The sequence below is a fragment of the Vipera berus genome (assembly GCF_964194415.1).
Source record: "Vipera berus genome assembly, chromosome: 3".
NCBI classification, from domain to species: domain Eukaryota; kingdom Metazoa; phylum Chordata; class Lepidosauria; order Squamata; family Viperidae; genus Vipera; species Vipera berus.
In genome coordinates, this window is record NC_138204.1 from 215,518,979 (window position 1) to 215,541,847 (window position 22,869).

The 22,869-nt window shown below is 39.7% G+C and overlaps 1 long non-coding RNA gene across 1 annotated transcript; it reads left to right on the forward strand.

Moving 5' to 3' along the window:
* The first annotated feature begins 7,754 nt into the window (after window positions 1-7,754).
* Window positions 7,755-10,307, forward strand: LOC308665272. Its single transcript, XR_014025849.1, has 3 exons — window positions 7,755-7,833; window positions 8,868-8,984; window positions 10,020-10,307. It is a non-coding gene; the product is annotated as an uncharacterized lncRNA (long non-coding RNA).
* Window positions 10,308-22,869: the final 12,562 nt, after the last annotated feature.

The window sequence follows — 22,869 nt, forward strand, 5'->3', positions numbered from 1 at the left end:
TTTTCATAATTATTTTTATATAGCTTTACATTTGAGGGTGACAAATATACCTCCAAATATTTAACCCTTTTAACAATTTCAAATCCCGTTAGCTCTTCTAAAACAGCCTTTTGTGATACTGTCATATTCTTAGACAACATTTTAGTTTTTTGAATCCAGAAAATTTCCCATATTGCATTATTATCTCCATCAGTTCTACAACTGAATCTTCTGGCCCTTGTAGTATATTACATCTAAGTAAAGCATAGAAGTGAGTGAAGGATGTAGCTCTAACACTTTGCATTTAATCCAGAGAGAGATCTCCAGACGTCTGTTAAGCATGGCTATTCTTTTGTTTCTCTCTCTCTCTCTCTGTGTGTGTGTGTATGTGTGTGTGTGTGTGTGTGAGTGTGTGAACAGTGGACTATTGTAGCTGCCCAATCAATTAGTTGATGTTTCTCGTTCAAATTCCCTTGTAGTTAGAAGGACCCCAAGAAACGGAGGCTCAAAGTTCTTCCCTCTCATTCTGAGCCAAGCTATTTCAGCCAAACCCAGCTCATGGCATCCTGTGGTCTTTTGAAGATGAAAATAGAAAGAGACTGAAAAACAGTTTATGGATGCAGAATGAGTGGTCTCCTACAGGAAGGATAAGGTGTGCGTGACGGAATTAACATGAACAAAAGTAAAATTAAAAATGCCCAGCAGATTAGCATGAAAAGTTATTACCTGGAATATGAGTATGGTTGTGTTGCAATTGTGAACTGTTCTTTTTAATGAGGAACCAAACGAGTGAGTGCCACGTCTCTGTTCACACCTTATGCCTCTAGGCACGCTAAGAAGGACAGGACAATAATTTTGCACAGTGTGCAATGTTTGCATTGCATAAGCAAAGACCATTGCAGATCTGTCTTAAGTCCCATTGTATTTGGAGGAACACCAAGACCTTTAGCAAGGGGTATTAGCTCAATCAGTTATTGGCATAGGAAGACAGCAGGGGAGAAATGGTGAGGTGGGGGACATAATGGAATTTTAGTAGGTGGAGAGATCATAAAACTCATTCTCCTTTTGGGCACAACGATAACTGTCAGAAATTGCTGTCTAACAAGTGCAAAGTTTTTCTTCAATCAATAACCAAAGTTCCTTTTTTAAGCCCCAATTATCCTTGATGGTAGTGAAAGTCTGAGAATTAAAGCTTTTGCTCAAAGTTCCTCTATATAATTCTGAGCCAAGGCATGTTAATTGAATCAGCCAACTTGAGACTTCAAAATATACATAGGAAGAAGGCAGCCGGTTGATCCAATTTGGATCAGAACAAACGGAGCGAAGGAGAAATATTTTTGACGTTGCATTTAATCTGGAGAGAGATGATAAGATATCTGTTAAGCATGCTTATTCTGGGGGTGGGTGGGTGAGCAATGGAATAGTGTAGCTGCCCAATGAATGAACAGTTGACATTTCTCTTTCGAGTTCCCTTATACTTAGAAGCACCCCAAGAGACACAGGCTCAAAGTTCTTCCCCCTCATTCTGAGCCAAGATATTTTAGCTAAATGGATCATATTGAAACACCTGCGATGATCCCTTTCGGGACCCAGCAAGGGATGGTGCTGGATGGAATAGAAGGAAGATTTTTTTTTATTGAAAAGTTTTACAGTACATTTTATTTTAACAAAACAAAACAAAACCCCTCCCTACCCCCTCCCCTCTTCCCAACCCTCCCCAACACCTCCCTCCCTCCCCCTCCCCCCTCCCCGACTTCCCAGAGCTAAATACAAGGTATAAAAGTACAAACATTCATAGTCTACCATATGCAAACAACAATAAACTATTAAATCTATCGCACTTTAACTCTTATAAAATAACTACAAGCAATATAAATATCACATCAATACTTATTCAAATGCTAAGTGAAACTTTTTAGTCCCATATTTATTCTGGATATAATCAATCCATTTTTTCCACTCCACAATATATCTCTGTTGCGAATGGTCTTTCAAGTACGCTGAGATCTTTGCCATTTCCGCCAGGTTGGAAACTTTTAAAGTCCATTCTTCTATAGTCGGCAGTTCTTCCTTCTTCCAATATTGCCCTACTAAAAGTCTTGCTGCCGTAATTAAATTCAACATCAACTTAGTGTCCACAACAGTAGTGTCAGTAATAATGCCCAGTAAAAACAATTGCGAACAAAACTTTATCCTTTTCTTAAATATCTTTTGCATATTCCACCAAATTTTAATCCAAAATGCTTTAACCTTTTTACAGGTCCACCATATATGAAAATACGTTGCATCTTCACCACCACACCTCCAACATTTAGGCTGGCAGTTCGGATACATACTTGCTAGTTTTTTAGGATCTAAATGCCACCTATAAAACATTTTATAAAAGTTCTCTCTTAAATTTTGAGCTTGCGTAAATTTTACATTTCTCACCCAAATCTTTTCCCAAGTATCCATTGTGATGACTTCTTGAAAATTCTGAGCCCACTTTATCATACAGTCTTTAACAAGTTCTGTCTCTGAATCAATTTCTATCAGTGCAAGATATATCCGTTTGATATGTGCTTGACCTTGATCTCTAATTTGCTTTACCACATTTTCATCAGTCATTGAAAAACCAATTTTCTGATCTTCTTTCCACCTGGCCTGTAATTGCCCATACTGAAACCAAGTTTGTATAATTTTTTCTTCTCGTAAGATATTATACGGCTTCAAATACCATACATTCCTTTCCAAACTTAAAATTTCCTTATATGTAGTCACATCATGTTTAAACCCAACACTTATATTTTCTATTGCGTGTTTCGGTATTGCCCATATAGGTATCTTATAATTTAGCTTATGTCTATACTTTTTCCAAACTCGCAACAGAGCATGTCTTAAAATATGCACCTTGAACACATTATCCACCTTCTTATCATACAATAAGTATGCATGCCAACCGAATAGCAAATCATGACCTTCAAGATTTAATAATCTCACTTGTGTTAAATTAATCCAATCACTTATCGCTGACAAAGCAGCAGCTTCATAGTATAGTTTAAAATTAGGCATTTTAAGACCACCTCTCTCACGCGTATCCTGCATAATCTTAAATTTAACTCGTGGCCTTTTCCCTGCCCAGACAAATTTATTAATACCCTTTTGCCATTCCTCCAAGTTTGAATCCTTTTTAAGAATAGGTATCATTTGAAATAAAATAGAAATTTCGGCAAAACATTCATTTTCACTGCTGCAATTCTTCCCAATAAAGATAATTGTAGTTTTTTCCAGCTATCCAATTCTTTTTGAACTTTTCCCCATAGCTTTTCATAATTATTTTTATATAGCTTTACATTTGAGGGTGACAAATATACCTCCAAATATTTAACCCTTTTAACAATTTCAAATCCCGTTAGCTCTTCTAAAACAGCCTTTTGTGATACTGTCATATTCTTAGACAACATTTTAGTTTTTTGAATCCAGAAAATTTCCCATATTGCATTATTATCTCCATCAGTTCTACAACTGAATCTTCTGGCCCTTGTAGTATATTACATCTAAGTAAAGCATAGAAGTGAGTGAAGGATGTAGCTCTAACACTTTGCATTTAATCCAGAGAGAGATCTCCAGACGTCTGTTAAGCATGGCTATTCTTTTGTTTCTCTCTCTGTGTGTGTGTGTGTGTGTGTGTGTGTGTGTGTGTGAGTGAGTGTGTGAACAGTGGACTATTGTAGCTGCCCAATCAATTAGTTGATGTTTCTCGTTCAAATTCCCTTGTAGTTAGAAGGACCCCAAGAAACGGAGGCTCAAAGTTCTTCCCTCTCATTCTGAGCCAAGCTATTTCAGCCAAACCCAGCTCATGGCATCCTGTGGTCTTTTGAAGATGAAAATGGAAAGAGACTGAAAAACAGTTTATGGATGCAGAATGAGTGGTCTCCTACAGGAAGGATAAGGTGTGCGTGACGGAATTAACATGAACAAAAGGAAAATTTAAAATGCCCAGCAGATTAGCATGAAAAGTTATTACCTGGAATATGAGTATGGTTGTGTTGCAATTGTGAACTGTTCTTTTTAATGAGGAACCAAACGAGTGAGTGCCACGTCTCTGTTCACACCTTATGCCTCTAGGCACGCTAAGAAGGACAGGACAATAATTTTGCACAGTGTGCAATGTTTGCATTGCATAAGCAAAGACCATTGCAGATCTGTCTTAAGTCCCATTGTATTTGGAGGAACACCAAGACCTTTAGCAAGGGGTATTAGCTCAATCAGTTATTGGCATAGGAAGACAGCAGGGGAGAAATGGTGAGGTGGGGGACATAATGGAATTTTAGTAGGTGGAGAGATCATAAAACTCATTCTCCTTTTGGGCACAACGATAACTGTCAGAAATTGCTGTCTAACAAGTGCAAAGTTTTTCTTCAATCAATAACCAAAGTTCCTTTTTTAAGCCCCAATTATCCTTGATGGTAGTGAAAGTCTGAGAATTAAAGCTTTTGCTCAAAGTTCCTCTATATAATTCTGAGCCAAGGCATGTTAATTGAATCAGCCAACTTGAGACTTCAAAATGTACATAGGAAGAAGGCAGCCGGTTGATCCAATTTGGATCAGAACAAACGGAGCGAAGGAGAAATATTTTTGACGTTGCATTTAATCTGGAGAGAGATGATAAGATATCTTTTAAGGATGCTTATTCTGGGGGTGGGTGGGTGAACAATGGAATAGTGTAGCTGCCCAATGAATGAACAGTTGACATTTCTCTTTCGAGTTCCCTTATACTTAGAAGCACCCCAGGAAACACAGGCTCAAAGTTCTTCCCCCTCATTCTGACACTAAGCTGATGTTGAATTTAATTACGGCAGCAAGACTTTTAGTAGGGCAATACTGGAAGAAGGAAGATCTGCCGACTATAGAAGAATGGACTTTAAAAGTTTCCAACCTGGCGGAAATGGCAAAGATCTCGGCGTATTTGAAAGACCATTCGCAACAGCGATATATTGTGGAGTGGAAAAAATGGATTGATTACATCCAGAATAAATATGGGACTAAAAAGTTTCATTTAGCATTTGAATAAGTATTGATGTGATATTTAAATTGCTTGTAGTCATTTTACAAGAGTTAAAGTGCGATAGACTTAATAACTTATTGTTGTTAGCATATGGTAGATTATGATTGTTTTTAATTTTATACCTTGTATTTAGCTCTGGGAAGTCGGGGAGGGGGGAAGGAGAGGGAGGGAGGGTTGGGGTGGGTTAGGAAGGGGTGGGTGGGTTGGGAGGGGTTTTGTTTTGTTAAAGATAAAATGTACTGAAAAACTCTTTCAATAAAAAAAAAGTTCTTCCCCCTCATTCTGAGCCAAGATATTTCAGCTAAATGGATCATATTGAAACACCTGCGATGATCCCGTTTGGGACCCAGCAAGGGATGGTGCTGGATGGAATGGAAGGAAGAATTGACTGAGAGGCAGAGATCGTAAATCTCTTGATTTGGACTCGAGGTTTCCTCTGATACGTTCCTATTCCATTTACAAGTCTTCCGGGTGTGCCGATGGGGGGATCCCACCACTCTGGCTGGGCAGCAGGGTGCGAAAATCCATCTCCCACAGTCCTTCCTAGGGAAATTTGTGGAACTGCCTGGATTTTAGGAAAGAGAGAATCTTCCCTTGGACATCACATGAATTCGAAGCGCTTCAGTGTCTCTAAAAGGCATTCAGACCCCCTGCAAAAGTTGACTTTCTGATTAAATGCAGAGCTGGCACACCTTGAGCAGATGTCTTTTGTCTTCCTCTTGCAATTGTTGCTACGCCCAGAGGCATCACTGGAAAGCACAGAGACGTGGCCTCTCTCTGTTGCTTAAAAGGGAAATATCATAGCCTATTTTGGTTTATCCAAAACTAGAGGGTTATTTCAATATCAGCTGATACAATAATTATAATTATAAGGTTGGAAGGGACCTTGGAGGTCATCTAGTCCAACCCCCTGCTCAGGCAGGACTTGTTGGATTGGTTTTCATAGCTGAACCCTCAAGTAACTCATTACCAACCAGATCCCACCACAACTTTGGGAACATGGTTGCCATTCCTCTGATCGTGGTTGTTTTCCTGTAGAATGTTTGTTACCAGACCGACTAACATATGCATGGACATTGTTACCTGGTGTAGTAAGGAAACATCTGCAGGAATGACCCCAAGCTGAGAGAAACAATTTAAGCAGGGTGTTCTCTTCCCTACTGTCTTCCCAACATTTTAGCTTAGAACCTCAATTTAGGAAATCACCATTAAGCCTGTCCTTGACGGTGGATTCAGGATCCTGAGATAGCACTGGAGATCAGTTTTATTATACCTGTGAAGCTGAACGTCCCTTACCTGCAACAACAGCACCATGCTGTTGATATAAAACCTACTTTATACAGCTTACGTTATGCTCATACTGACCCATTGTTTTTCTAGTGAATTTTGGGGTGGATTCCTGCACTGCCTAGCGCTGGGAAGAAATATCGCCCAGACTTCTTCCTATTTGCAATATTTTTGATTCTCTAGGTGAAGATCTCGATATTTCAGGCCAAATTACAGCTGACTCTCAGCTAAAAGATTCATAGAATCAAAGGAGGAAATTAAGAAGCATAGATTTCTTTGGTGCTCACTGAGTACAATCCTGAAAAATCTTCCTTGCTTTTCTATTGAGTGATGCCACCTGACGCCACCCACCCTGGAACAGACCCTGGCTCTTCCTTTGGCTCTGCTTTCCATCCTGGCCTGGAAATTTCTCCGTTTTCCCTGGTTCTCTGGGTTTTCTCACAGCCCTAGGAGTGAGAAGTCTGTTATGAAGGATTTTCTGGGACCCCTATTTGAACTTCTCACTTCCCCTTTGGTGTAGAACACCAAAAAAATTCCAAGTTAAGTTTCTAACAATCAGTTCATAATTCTTTGATGAGAATGTCTCAGCATACTCTTAACCTGTTGTTGAAAATTAATGTGAACCAAGGGATTGGGCCCCTGTAGGGCACAATAAAAGCCAGGTTTGATTTCCTGAAGACCTTCTTTATGAAGACCTATCAAGGACAAAGGGTTTTTAGTGGGTGACGAGAGCGTTCTCTTCTGGACGCCCAAAGGTTTAAAGAACGTGTGCTTTTAAGGTCTTGAGTAAAAGGATCTTTTCTTTGCAGGAATTGTTGACCTAGGACTCAAGGGGTCCCTTGGAACTATGACTCCTGCTTTTCCTGCTGGTACTTTTGTACCAGAAACCCTTCTGCTGTTTCTGACCCACCCTCTATCCATCTTCCTTGTCTACCCTGGGTTTTGGATCCTGTGAATCCCTTAGTCCACAGGCCAGTTTTAGAGAGAACCTCGCATGCTCAAGTCTGCTCAAAGGAGGCCAAGGTTTCCTGAATGAAGGCAGATCCACAGTTGCAACCAAGGAGTTGCCCACTGGGTTAATTGAAGTCCAAAGCAAAAATAAGAAAGCCCTGAACTTTGCAGAGAAATGTGTTGTTTAATTGTACATGATGTAACGATTGTATAATCTTGTATAAATACAGGAAGAGATGCCACTTGTCCAGGTGCCCAGGTTTTGCACACGGGACGGTAGTGTTTGTCTTGAAGACCCGGACCGGTTGTTTCATCACCTGGTCTGGTCCGGTTACCATTTTGGTGTCGGGGGAAAAATGGCCACATCCCTCCCCCTTTTCTCCCAAAACTCCCTGTTCTTCTCTCTTGATCCTAGATATCCAGCCCCCCACAATGACGGCATCTCAGAGGGGTATAAATAAGAGCCCTCTGCAATCCTGGGCTACACTTTGCAGGCTGAAGGGAAGATTGCAAGATGAAAGCTCTGCTGTTGATCCTGGGGGTGGTGGCATTCGTGTACCTGGACTCAGGTAAGGCTGTCAAGCTTTGATCCTGGGTGGCAATTAAACCAGAAACAAGGGGGCAGAGGGAGGGATGGTATTGGAGGCAGTTGTGGTCCTTTGTGTTGGTGTGACTTTCTCGCTGTTCTGTTCTGCGTAAGGAGGGTCCATGGAAGGCTTTAGGGGAGAAGAAGAACTCTCCATTTGAAGAGAAGCCCATAGCAGAAACAGAGGCTCTTCCAGGCTGGGATTCTGGGGAAGACTGCCTCTGAAAGGAGAGGCTCCTTTGGGTAGTGTATTCTGCCCTGGAATTACTCCTGGGAGTGGGATGAAAAATGTTCCCTTTTCTTAGTCCTCCATCTCTCTCTTTCTGGCTTTGGGTGGCATTTCAGTGTTCGGATGACGCAGCCAAAGGGGATTAGTGATGCTTCCTCCAAGTCAAGATGATGCATAATTTTGGAAAAATGAAAAAAACTCCTGCAGAGGAGAATATAATTTAAAAAAAAAATACCGGAATGCGCAGAAATGGATAAGTTAACGTTAGAAATTAAGGAAAAAGAAGACACTGAATACTATAGGACATGGGATTCATTTGAGCAATGGCTAGCTGATAAGAACAGAGGTTAGAAAGTTGGAAATATGAGAAAATGTGGATGATGTGAGGAAGATTTATAATGGATTAGTAAATACTTGGATCGTTACGCAATTAATGTTAATGGGGGAAATGCTATTTTTAACAATATGTTTGCCATTTCCTAGTATATGATTTTGTTTTGATAAGATTATTATGAATGTGATGATTATATTCTAATACCTGTATACCTAGACAACACACTGTTCAATACAGAAATGGAATTTGTGAGATGACAACAGCAACAACAACAATAATAATCTTTCCTTTTCTTAGCCATCTCTCCTAATCTCTAGAGCATTCGATCTTCGCATGGATAGTTTCAATGCTGGCTTTGCTATTAAATTATCTATTGTCTAATACATAATAAGATGGCAAGATCAGAAAAATAAATATCCAACTAAGTTTTCTATGTTTTATTTTGCTCATCTAGGATACTCCCTGACATGTGCAACATGCTCTAGTGTGAGGTGTGTTTGGACTCCTAATGTGCAGTGCACAGAAGGTTCTAATCAATGCTTTAAAAAGTGGAATGGATCTGAAGGGTTACGTAAGTATAGTTCTTACCTTTTCTCTCAGCTTCTCTTCTTGAAACTGAACTAGAACTCCCTAATGCCCCAGAGAGTTGGAGGTCGTGTAGAAGCTTTCTGTGCTCTGCCTGGGTCTCCTTCAGGTCACGGCCTGTGGCCAGAGAATCTAAGGGGGGCAAGGAAAGGGGGGGGCTTGGAGTGGGGAGCCCCATCTGTCCCAGGAGTAAACCAGATTGGGGAGGGAGACATTAATAATAGTAATAATAATAACCACCACCACCACCACCACCACCACCACCACCACAACAACAACAACAACAACAACAACAACAACAACAACAACAATAATAATAATAATAATAATAATAATAATAATAATAATAATAATAATAATAATAATAATATAACAACAACAACTCGATAGGTAGACCAAAATGCCAAATCCAGTCTGAACATCTGGGTGACTGTGCGATGATCAATAATAATAATAGAGTTGGAAGGGACCATGGAGGTCTTCTAGTCCAACCCCCTACCTCCTGCTCAGCCAGGAACCCCTATACCATTTCAGACAAATGGCTGTCCAGTCTCTTCTTAAAAACCTCCAGTGTTGGAGCATTCACCGCTTCTGGAGGCAGGTGGTTCCACTGATGAATTTTTCTGACTGTCAGGAAGTTTCTCCTTAGTTCCAGGTTGCTTCTGTCCTTGGATAGTTTCCATCCGCTGCTTCTTGTCCTGCCTTCGGGCGCTTTGGAGAATAGCCTGACTCCCTCTTCTTTAGACAAAGGGGTGGAGGAAAAGGGGGAGGGGATTTGTTCTGGCATTGAGGGATGACATTGCCCCTGAGTCATGTCAGAACACAGGACTTTTCCCCCAGAGATATCTTGTTTATTAATTTATTCCTGAGTATTCCCTAGAGGAGGAAGGAGGTCTGCTTTCCTACTGGGAGGGAATCCACCAATGTGCTAAAAGTGGGTTTACCATTTTCTTCAGCAACAGCCCCAGATCTGTTCTTTGGAATTTTTTAATAATCATTCTGCTTTGTGTTTCCTTCACAGTTACGAAGTACGAAAGGGGATGTGCTGCAAATTGCAGTAATGTGACAGGCCAAGAGAGAGTTATGTATTGCGCAACAGACAACTGCAACAACTAGGTCTAAAAGTGGCCAATCTGTTTGAGTCCTGATCTCATCCGTCATGGGCCATCCTTTCAAAATTTATGCTTCTGGCCTTTCCCGCAGGGTGGTCCATAATCCCCCCTCCCCTGCTTTCTTTGACCACTCACCCTCTTTCCCTTTTCTCTTGTTCTGAAAGCCCTGTTCTGCTAGTTCTGTAGTTTGAGAATCGAATAAAACTCAGCATTCAATTCAAGTGTTTTGATTTTTTGAGTTTGCCCCTCAAGACTGAACATTGTGTGGGAAGACACCCCCCTTTTCCTTTGTTTTAACCCCCCCCCCTTGTTCTCAGCCCAAGCAATATCCTAAAATATAAGGAAAAGTAATTCACCAATAAACCAGAGAGCAATCTCTGCTTCTGGGTCTAGAAAGTGCCTCAAGCAAGCAGCCTGGATGAAAAACTGAGCATCATTTATAGATGGAATGTTTCATTCATAAAACCGCAACTTCCCCATTTCCTGAGAAAGCCCCACATCAGCAGTCTCCAGATAAACAGAGAAGAGCAGCAAAGATGATCAGGGGAATGGAGGCTAGAACATATAAAGGATAGTTGCTGGAATTGGGTATGTCTAGTCTAATGACGAGAAGGACGAGGGGGGACATGATAGCAGGGTTCCAGTATCTCAGGGGCTGCCTCAAAGAAGAGGGAGTCAAGCTGTTCTCCAAAGCACCTGAAGGCAGGACAAGAAGCAACAAATGGAAACTAATCAAGGAGAGAAGCAACCTAGAACTAAGGAGAAATTTCCTGACAGTGGGAACAATTAACCAGTGGAAAAGCATGCCGCCAGAAGCTGTGGGTGCTCTAACACTGGAAGTATTTAAGAAAAGACTGGACAGCCATTTGTCTGAAATGGTCTAGGGTTTCCTGCCTGGGCAGGGGGTTGGACTACTACTAGAAGACCTCCAACATCCCTTCCAACTCTATTATTATTATTATTATATTATTCGCAACACCAGAAATGCATAAAAATCTTCTCACCAAACCAGTTGGGGTAAGCCGCCCTGGAAACAATAGCCGAAGTCACTTCTGTCCTTGCCAATAAAGACAGCCTCCTTTTCCAGCAGCTGGATTCTTCTTATTTGGGGGCATTCTCATCTTTCCCAACTGGGAACTCAAGCCAATTCTTTCAACACTCGCTTTCACAAAACCCAGTATTCAGAACGGTATTCAGAATAACACAGTTGGAAGGGACCTTGTAGGTCAGGGGTGTCAAACTCAATTTCATTGAGGGCTGCATCAGCATTGTGGTTGCCCTCAAGGGGCTGGGTGGGTGTGGCCAGGGTGGGCGTGGCCACCTCTACATCATTCGCATCAAGGTTGCCTATGGGGGCCTGGGCAGGAGTGGGACAGATCTGAGGGTCTCTGGCAGGAGGAGGGTCTCTGGTCCAGGGCCAAGGTAGTGGGGGCTGTTCCCTCACTGTTTCCAGGATGGCTTTGCGGGCCACATGAAATCACTTTGTGGGCCGGATCCGGCCCCCGGGCCTTGTGTTTGACATGTCTGTTGTAGGTCATCTAGTCCAACCTCCCCACACCCAAGCAGGAGACACTACCCCATTTCTGACAGATAGCAGTCCACTGTCTTCTTGAAAGCTTCCAGTGAGGAAGTTCCCACAACTTCTGAAGGCAACTCCTGTTCCATTGGTTGATTGTTCTCACTGTCCTTCCATTCCCCACCATCCAGCAGAGCTGAAGAAGCTTCTTGGATGAAAAGTGAAATGTCTTCGAAGAAAAACAAGAAAGTCCAGTTCCTCCTGTAAAGCACCTTTGGGACAACCATGACCTGGATGACAGAGAATCTCTGTAGAAATTTCCCCAATGTATTATTGCCAGTTCATACTGTAGGTGTCAAACTCACCACATCATGTGACGTGTCATGACGTATCACGACTTTTTTTGCATTGCTGGAGCGGGAGTGGGCAATGTCTCCATGTGATGCAACCAGCCTGCGGGCCGGCAGTTTGACTCTCCTGTGCTAGTTCCTCTACTTCCTTGGGATTTCCAGCATTTATGCATAAGACACTGTTGTGGAAAAAGCCCAATGGAAAAGAGAAGAGACAGCAACACAAAACAATAATTCTTACTTTTAGATTCACAGGTTTATTTTGCTAATAATTTGGAACATAGTAAGCATAATAACACAACATCACTTACATTAACAAACCTCTGCAATGAGAACCATATGGTATAGCAAACTCCAAAAGGACAGCTATAGGCCAATGGCCCCGAGCTAGACCTAAACTAACAGTTTTATACCATTTTTCTAACGACCACGCACAGATAGTCATTATTCTTGCAAAATCAGTTCTTTGTTCTTTTGTGCTGACCAGCAGTTTCCACATACACCTGTGCACCTCTGAAACCTCTATCCATCCTCTATCCTATATAAATTTAATAAAATAAATAAAAATAAAAATCTGTTACTTTCAGTTCCTCTTTTCCCATAGTTACAATACTCATGTTCCATATATAAACATAACTGCCTACTTTGGAATTTCACATTGCACGAAGCTCAGCAGATTACAAATAATATGTCTGTATTGTGAAACAATATAGAGTTCAAGTTAAAGCTTTGTTTTAAATCACCACTGTGGGGCCTATCTCAGGTTTGCTCCAGCCTCATCTTGTTATATGAGGCGGGGGGGGGGCTATATTTTCATCTCCCACACACTATCTCACTCTACTTTACATCAGACAAAGCATCCTGGAGTCTTTCCCGGATTGGTCTTAGATGAATATCAAGGGAGACCAAGAATGAGTTTATGGATCCAGAATGAGTTGTCTCCAGTATGAAGAATAAAATGTGAGCGATGGATTTACCATTAAAAAAAAATAAAAAATATCCAGCAGAATAAAAGATACTCTCTGGAATACGAATATGGTTGTATTGCAGTTGTGAACTTTTTTAAAAAATATGGAACTAAATGAGTGAATGACACATCCTTGATTACAGCTTATGCCTGTAGGCATGCTAATGGGGACAATACAGACAATACAATAATTTTGCACAGCGTGCAATGTTTGTGCTCCATAAGCAAGGACAGACACACAACTGTCTTAATCCCCATTGTATTTGGAAGCATACCAAGATTTGTAGAGTCACAGGAGGAAATTCAGAAGGATAAGAGTTGTTTGGGACTGACTGAGTACAATCCTGAAAAATCTTCCTTACTATTCTATTGAGTGATGCCAGTTGATGCCACCCACCCTGGAACAGACCCTGGCTCTTCCTTTGGCTTTGCTTTCCATCCTGGCCTGGAAATTTCTCCCTTTTCCCTGGTTCTCTGGGTTTTCTCACAGAAGTGAGAAGTGAGAAGTCTGTTATTCCTCAATGAAGGATTTTCTGGGACCCCTAACTGAGCTTCTCACTTCCTCTTTCATGAAAGACAACAATAGTCTCATGACAAGTAATTCATGGTGATCAAACTGGATTTATAAGTGGTAGACAAATGAAGAATAATGTGAGACATATTGTAGATTTATTGGAATTTTTGGAAAGAAACAATCAGATCCCTGCAGCGCTGATCTTTTTGGATGCTGAAAAAGCCTTTGATCAATTGGATTGGCAATTTTTGATGAAAGTATTAGAGAAAATGGAATTTGGGGATAAATTTTTACAACCAATTAGGGCTATATATCAAAAGCAAACAGCCCGTATAATAGTTAATAATAGTTTGATTGAACTATGTAATATTGAAAAAGGTACAAGGCAGGGGTGCCCGTTGTCACCTCTATTATTTGTTTTAACATTGGAAATATTACTGATTAAAATACGCAATTCGGATAAAATTAGGAGAATTCAAATAAGAGATCAGGATTACAGATTGAGGGCGTTTGCAGATGATCTGGTTGTTACATTAACTCAGCCTGATTATTCAGTTGTAGAATTGATGGAGATAATAATGCAATATGGGAGAGTTTCTGGATTTAAGATTAATATACAAAAAACTAAAATACTGTCTAAAAATATGACAGTATCACAAAAGGCTGTTTTAGAAGAACTAACGGGATTTGAAATAGTTAAAAGGGTTAAATATTTGGGGATATTTTTGTCAGCCTCAAATGTGAAGTTATACAAAAATAATTATGAAAAGTTATGGGGAAAAGTACAAAAAGAATTAGATAGTTGGAAAAAATTACAATTATCTTTATTGGGAAGAATTGCAGCTGTGAAAATGAATGTTTTGCCAAAATTTTTATTTTTATTTCAAATGATACCTATACTCAAAAAGGATTTAAACTTTGAGGAATGGCAAAAAGGAGTTAATAAATTTGTCTGGGCAGGGAAAAAGCCACGAGTTAAATTTAAGATAATGCAAGATATGCGTGAAAGAGGTGGTCTTAAAATGCCTAATTTCAAATTATATTATGAGGCTGCTGCTTTATCAGCGATAAGTGACTGGTTTAATTTAACACAAGCGAGATTATTAAATCTTGAGGGTTATGATTTGTTATTTGGATGGCATGCATATTTATTGTATGATAAGAAGGTGGATAATGTGTTCAAGATACATATTTTAAGGTATGCTCTGTTGCAAGTCTGGAAAAAGTATAGACATAAGTTAAATTATAAGATACCTATTTGGGCAATACCTAAACACGCAATAGAAAATATAAATGTGGGATTTAAACATGATGTGACTACATATAAGGAAATTTTAAGTTTTGAGAGGAATGTATGGCAATTAAAGTCATATAGTATTTTAAAAGAAGAAAAGATTGTACAAACGTGGTTTCAGTATGGGCAATTACAGGCTAGGTGGAAAGAGGACCAGAAAACTGGTTTTTCAACGATTGATGAAAATTTGGTAAAGCAAATTAGAGATCAAGGTCAAGCACATATCAAAAGGATATATATTGCATTGATAGAAATTGATTCAGAGACGGAACATGTTAAAGATTGTATGATAAAGTGGGCTCAGAATTTTCAAGAAGTCATTACAATGGATACCTGGGAAAAGATCTGGGTTAGAAATGTAAAATTTACACAGGCCCAAAATTTAAGAGAGAATTTTTATAAAATGTTTTATAGGTGGCATTTAGATCCAAAAAAATTAGCAAGTATGTATCCGAACTGTCAGCCCATATGTTGGAGGTGTGGCTGTGAGGACACAACGTATTTTCATATATGGTGGACTTGCAAAAAGTTTAAAGCTTTTTGGATTAAAATTTGGTGGAATATGCAAAAAATATTTAAGAAAAGGATAAAGTTTTCTCCGCAACTGTTTTTATTTGGTATTATCACAGATATCACTGTTGTAGATACTAAGTTGATGTTGAATTTAATTACGGCAGCGAGACTTTTAGTAGCGCAATATTGGAAGAAGGAAGAACTGCCGACTATAGAAGAATGGACTTTAAAAGTTTCTAACTTGGCGGAGATGGCAAAGATTTCAGCGTATTTGAAAGATCAATCGCAACAGAGATACACTGTGGAGTGGAAGAGATGGATTGATTATATTCAGAATAAATATGGGACTAAAAGGTTTCACTTAGCATTTGAATAAGTAGCGGATTTATACGATGTATAATGAGCTTGTAGTTATTTTACTAAGAGTTAAAGTGTGATAGAATTTAATATTTTATTGTTGTTTGCATATTTTAGATTATGTTTGTTTGTATTTTTATACCCTGTATTTAGCTCTGGGAAGTCGGGGAGGGGAGGGGAGGGTTGGGGAGGGCTGGGGGGAGGGGAGGGGTAGAGGGGGTTTTTTTTTGTATTCCAAAATGTATTCTAAAACTTTTCAATAAAAAAAAGAAGGACTAGGGGGGACATGATAGCAGTATTCCAGTATTTGAGGGGCTGCCCCAAAGAAGAGAGAGTCAACTTATTTTCCAAACCACCAGAGGGCAGGACAAGAAACAATGGTTGGAAAATGACAAAAGAGAGAAGCAACCTGCATTTAATCAGAAAGTCAACTTTTGCAGGGGGTCTGAATGCCTTTTAGAGACACTGAAGCGCTTCGAATTCATGTGATGTCCAAGGGAAGATTCTCTCTTTCCTAAAATCCAGGCAGTTCCACAAATTTCCCTAGGAAGGACTGTGGCCGATGGATTTTTGCACTCTGCTGCCCAGCCAGAGTGGTGGGATCTCCCCATCGGCACACCCGGAAGATATCATAGGAAACCTAGAGTCCAAATCAGTAGATTTACGATCTCTGCCTCTCAGTCAATTCTTCCTTCTATTCCATTCTGCACCATCCCTTGCTGGGTCCCAAACGGGATCATCGCAGGTGTTTCAATATGATCCATTTAGCTGAAATATCTTGGCTCAGAATGAGGGGGAAGAACTTTGAGCCTGTGTCTCTTGGGGTGCTTCTAAGTATAAGGGAACTCGAAAGAGAAATGTCAACTGTTCATTCATTGGGCAGCTACACTATTCCATTGCTCACCCACCCACCCCCAGAATAAGCATGCTTAACAGATATCTTATCATCTCTCTCCAGATTAAATGCAACGTCAAAAATATTTCTCCTTGGCTCCCTGTTTGTTCTGATCCAAATCAGATCAACCGGCTGCCTTCTTCCTATCTACATTTTGAAGTCTCAAGTTGGCTGATTCAATTAACATGCCTTGGCTCAGAATTATATAGAGGAACTTTGAGCAAAAGCTTTAATTCTCAGACTTTCACTAACATCAAGGATAATTGGGGCTTAAAAAAGGAATTTTGGCTATTGATTGAAGAAAAACATTGCACTTGTTAGACAGCAATTTCTGACAGTTATCGTTGTGCCCAAAAGGAGAATGAGTTTTATGATCTCTCCACCTACAAAAATTCCATTATGTCCCCCACCTCACCATTTCTCCCCTGCTGTCTTCCTATGCCAATAACTGATTGAGCTAATACCCCTTGCTAAAGGTCTTGGTGTTCCTCCAAATACAATGGGACTTAAGACAGATCTTCAATGGTCTTTGCTAATTCAATGCAAACATTGCACACTGTGCAAAATTATTGTCCTGTCCTTCTTAGCATGCTTAGAGGCGTAAGCTGTGAACAGAGACGTGGCACTCACTCGTTTGGTTCCTTATTTTAAAAAAAGTTCACAATTGCAACACAACCATACTCATATTCCAGGTAATAACTTTTCATGCTAATCTGCTGGGCATTTTAAAATTTCCTTTTGTTCATGTTAATTCCATCACGCACACCTTATCCTTCCTGCAGGAGACCACTCATTCTGCATCCATAAACTGTTTTTCAGTCTCTTTCCATTTTCATCTTGGAAAGACCACAGGATGCCATGAGCTGGGTTTGGCTGAAATAGCTTGGCTCAGAATGAGAGGGAAGAACTTTGAGCCTCCGTTTCTTGGGGTCCTTCTAACTACAAGGGAACTTGAACGAGAGACATCAACCAATTGATTGGGCAGCTACAATAGTTCACTGTTCACACAAACACACACACACACACACACACACACACACACAGACACACACACAGAAGAATAGCCATGCTTAACAGACGTCTGGAGATCTCTCTCTGGATTAAATGCAAAGTGTTAGAGCTACATCCTTCACTCACTTCTATGCTTTGCTTCGATGTAATATACTACAGGGGCAAGGGAGGTAGATTAAAGGGGGAACCTGCAAGCAAGAAACAGAAAGGAATAGAGTAGAGTAGAGTAGAGTAGAGTAGAGTAGAGTAGAGTAGAGTAGAGTAGAGTAGAGTAGAGTAGAGTGGAGTGGAGTGGAGTGGAGTGGAGTGGAGTGGAGTGGAGTGGAGTGGAGTGGAGTGGAGTGGAGTGGAGTGGAGTGGAGTGGAACAGAACGGAACGGAACGGAACAGAACAGAACAAAACAGAATAGATTACATATTGGAGAATAGAATAGAATAGAATAGAATAGAATAGAATAGAATAGAATAGAATAGAATAGAATAGAATAGAATAGAATAGAATAGAATAGAATAGAATAGAATAGAATAGAATAGAATGGAATGGAATGGAATGGAATGGAATGGAATGGAATGGAATGGAATAGAATAGAATAGAATAGAATAGAATAGAATAGAATAGAATAGAATAGAATAGAATAGAATAGAATAGAATAGAATAGAATAGAATAGAATAGAATGGAATGGAATGGAATGGAATGGAATGGAATGGAATGGAATGGAATGGAATGGAATGGAATAGAATAGAATAGAATAGAATAGAATAGAATAGAATAGAATAGAATAGAATAGAATAGAATAGAATAGAATAGAATAGAATAGAAAATATGGAATAGAATAGAATAGAATAGAATAGAATAGAATAGAATAGAATAGAATAGAATAGAATGGAATGGAATGGAATGGAATGGAATGGAATGGAATGGAATGGAATGGAATGGAATGGAATGGAATGGAATGGAATGGAATGGAAGGGAAGGGAAGGGAAGGGAAGGGAAGGGAAGGGAACAGAACAGAACTGTACAGAACAGAACAGAATAGTACAGAACGGAAGGGAAGGGAAGGGAAGGGAAAGGAAGGGAAGAGAAGAGAAGAATAGCCATGCTTAACAGACGTCTGGAGATCTCTCTCTGGATTAAATGCAAAGTGTTAGAGCTACATCCTTCACTCACTTCTATGCTTTGCTTCGATGTAATATACTACAGGGGCAAGGGAGGTAGATTAAAGGGGGAACCTGCAAGCAAGAAACAGAAAGGAATAGAGTAGAGTAGAGTAGAGTAGAGTAGAGTAGAGTAGAGTAGAGTAGAGTAGAGTAGAGTAGAGTGGAGTGGAGTGGAGTGGAGTGGAGTGGAGTGGAGTGGAGTGGAGTGGAGTGGAGTGGAGTGGAGTGGAGTGGAGTGGAGTGGAACAGAACGGAACGGAACGGAACAGAACAGAACAAAACAGAATAGATTACATATTGGAGAATAGAATAGAATAGAATAGAATAGAATAGAATAGAATAGAATAGAATAGAATAGAATAGAATAGAATAGAATAGAATAGAATAGAATAGAATAGAATAGAATAGAATAGAATAGAATAGAATAGAATAGAATAGAATAGAATAGAATAGAAAATATGGAATAGAATAGAATAGAATAGAATAGAATAGAATAGAATAGAATAGAATAGAATAGAATGGAATGGAATGGAATGGAATGGAATGGAATGGAATGGAATGGAATGGAATGGAATGGAATGGAATGGAATAGAATAGAATAGAATAGAATAGAATAGAATAGAATAGAATAGAATAGAATAGAATAGAATAGAATAGAATAGAATAGAATAGAATAGAAAATATGGAATAGAATAGAATAGAATAGAATAGAATAGAATAGAATAGAATAGAATAGAATAGAATAGAATAGAATAGAATAGAATAGAATAGAATGGAATGGAATGGAATGGAATGGAATGGAATGGAATGGAATGGAATGGAATGGAATAGAATGGAATGGAATAGAATAGAATAGAATAGAATAGAATAGAATAGAATAGAATAGAATAGAATAGAATAGAATAGAATAGAATAGAATAGAATAGAATAGAATAGAATAGAATAGAATAGAAAATATGGAATAGAATAGAATAGAATAGAATAGAATAGAATAGAATAGAATAGAATAGAATAGAATAGAATAGAATAGAATAGAATGGAATGGAATGGAATGGAATGGAATGGAATGGAATGGAATGGAATGGAATGGAATGGAATAGAATAGAATAGAATAGAATAGAATAGAATAGAATAGAATAGAATAGAATAGAATAGAATAGAATAGAATAGAATAGAATAGAATAGAAAATATGGAATAGAATAGAATAGAATAGAATAGAATAGAATAGAATAGAATAGAATAGAATAGAATAGAATAGAATAGAATGGAATGGAATGGAATGGAATGGAATGGAATGGAATGGAATGGAATGGAATGGAATGGAAGGGAAGGGAAGGGAAGGGAAGGGAAGGGAAGGGAAGGGAACGGAACAGAACTGTACAGAACAGAACAGAATAGTACAGAACGGAAGGGAAGGGAAGGGAAGGGAAAGGAAGGGAAGAGAAGAGAAGAATAGCCATGCTTAACAGACGTCTGGAGATCTCTCTCTGGATTAAATGCAAAGTGTTAGAGCTACATCCTTCACTCACTTCTATGCTTTGCTTCGATGTAATATACTACAGGGGCAAGGGAGGTAGATTAAAGGGGGAACCTGCAAGCAAGAAACAGAAAGGAATAGAGTAGAGTAGAGTAGAGTAGAGTAGAGTAGAGTAGAGTAGAGTGGAGTGGAGTGGAGTGGAGTGGAGTGGAGTGGAGTGGAGTGGAGTGGAGTGGAGTGGAGTGGAGTGGAGTGGAGTGGAGTGGAGTGGAGTGGAGTGGAACGGAACGGAACGGAACGGAACAGAACAAAACAGAATAGATTACATATTGGAGAATAGAATAGAATAGAATAGAATAGAATAGAATAGAATAGAATAGAATAGAATAGAATAGAATAGAATAGAATAGAATAGAATAGAATAGAATAGAATAGAAAATATGGAATAGAATAGAATAGAATAGAATAGAATAGAATAGAATAGAATAGAATAGAATAGAATAGAATAGAATAGAATAGAATAGAATAGAATAGAATAGAATAGAATAGAATGGAATGGAATGGAATGGAATGGAATGGAATGGAATGGAATAGAATAGAATAGAATAGAATAGAATAGAATAGAATAGAATAGAATAGAATAGAATAGAATAGAATAGAATAGAATAGAATAGAATAGAAAATATGGAATAGAATAGAATAGAATAGAATAGAATAGAATAGAATAGAATAGAATAGAATAGAATAGAATAGAATAGAATAGAATAGAATAGAATAGAATGGAATGGAATGGAATGGAATGGAATGGAATGGAATGGAATGGAATAGAATAGAATAGAATAGAATAGAATAGAATAGAATAGAATAGAATAGAATAGAATAGAATAGAATAGAATAGAATAGAATAGAATAGAATAGAATAGAAAATATGGAATAGAATAGAATAGAATAGAATAGAATAGAATAGAATAGAATAGAATAGAATAGAATAGAATAGAATGGAATGGAATGGAATGGAATGGAATGGAATGGAATGGAATGGAAGGGAAGGGAAGGGAAGGGAAGGGAACAGAACAGAACTGTACAGAACAGAACAGAATAGTACAGAACGGAAGGGAAGGGAAGGGAAGGGAAAGGAAGGGAAGAGAAGAGAAGAGAAGAGAAGAGAAGAGAAGAGAAGAGAAGAGAAGAGAAGAGAAGAGAAGAGAAGAGAAGAGAAGAGAAGAGAAGAGAAGAGAAGAGAAGAGAAGAGGAGTTTGAAGGGACCTAGGAGGTCTTCTAGTCCAACCCCCTGCTCGAGCAGGACCGTAGATCTTGCTCTTTGGGCCATGTGTTTCCTCTCATAAGTTAGTATTCCATTTGTACATTTTCTTGATGTGCCAGTGGAGAGATCTACTCCATGATTAATTTTCTACCATCTGGATGCCAAAGGAATACCTTCCCTTGCCTACAAGCACAGCCTGTCCTACAGAAATCACGAAAAGAATCTCAACAACAGTCCTTTGCTACTGAACAATCAATGTTTGGGACATTTCACCATGTCCAGAAGACATGGAAGAGGATCTAATGTGAGAAAACACCCAAGTCCCAAAAGTCAACTTTTGCAGGGGGTCTGAATGCCTTTTAGAGACACTGAAAGGCTTTGAATTCATGTGATGTCCAAGGGAACATTCTCTCTTTCCTAAAATCCAGGTAGTTCCACAAATTTCCCTAGGAAGGACTGTGGCCGATGGATTTTCGCACCCTGCTGCCCAGCCAGAGTGGTGGGATCCCCCCATCGGCACACCCGGAAGACTTGCAAATGGAATAGGAACATATCAGAGGAAACCTCAAGTCCAAATCAGGAGATTTACGATCTCTGCCTCTCAGTCAATTCTTCCTTCTATTCCATCCAGCACCATCCCTTGCTGGGTCCCAAAAGGGATCATCGCAGGTGTTTCAATATGATCCATTTAGCTAAAATATCTTGGCTCAGAATGAGGGGGAAGAACTTTGAGCCTGTGTCTCTTGGGGTGCTTCTAAGTATAAGGCAACTCGAAAGAGAAATGTCAACTGTTCATTCATTGGGCAGCTACGCTATTCCATTGTTCACCCACCCACCCCCAGAATAAGCATGCTTAACAGATATCTTATCATCTCTCTCCAGATTAAATGCAACGTTAATAATATTTCTCCTTCGCTCCCTGCTTGTTCTGATCCAAATCGGATCAACCGGCTGCCTTCTTCCTATGTATGGGCCCTAGGGCTCGGTTGGGCTTGCTGCTGGTGTACCTTTCGCCTAGTCGCGCAGCAGCAGCCCTGCCTGAGCTTCTCGATATCCTCTCGGGGCTGGTGATTGAGTTCCCCAAATTTTTGATTTTGGGTGACTTTAATCTACCATCCCTGAGAGGATCATCTGAGTTAGCTCGGGAGTTCATGGCTTCCATGACGGCCATGGACCTGACGCAAGTAATCCAGGGCCCGACTCATGTGGGGGGCCACACGCTCGATTTGGTTTTTCTATCTGGACGGTGGTTAGATGATCTGGGTGGGGGTTCTCCAAGTGTTATGCCCCTGTCATGGACCGATCATCATCTCCTGCAGTTGGTCTTCCATTTTGCCACTCCCTGTCGTGGGGTTGTTGAACCAACGAGATGGTTCTACCCTAGGCGCTTAATGGACCCTGAGAGGTTCCAGGCGGCGCTTGGGTCCCCACCTGCCTCCTT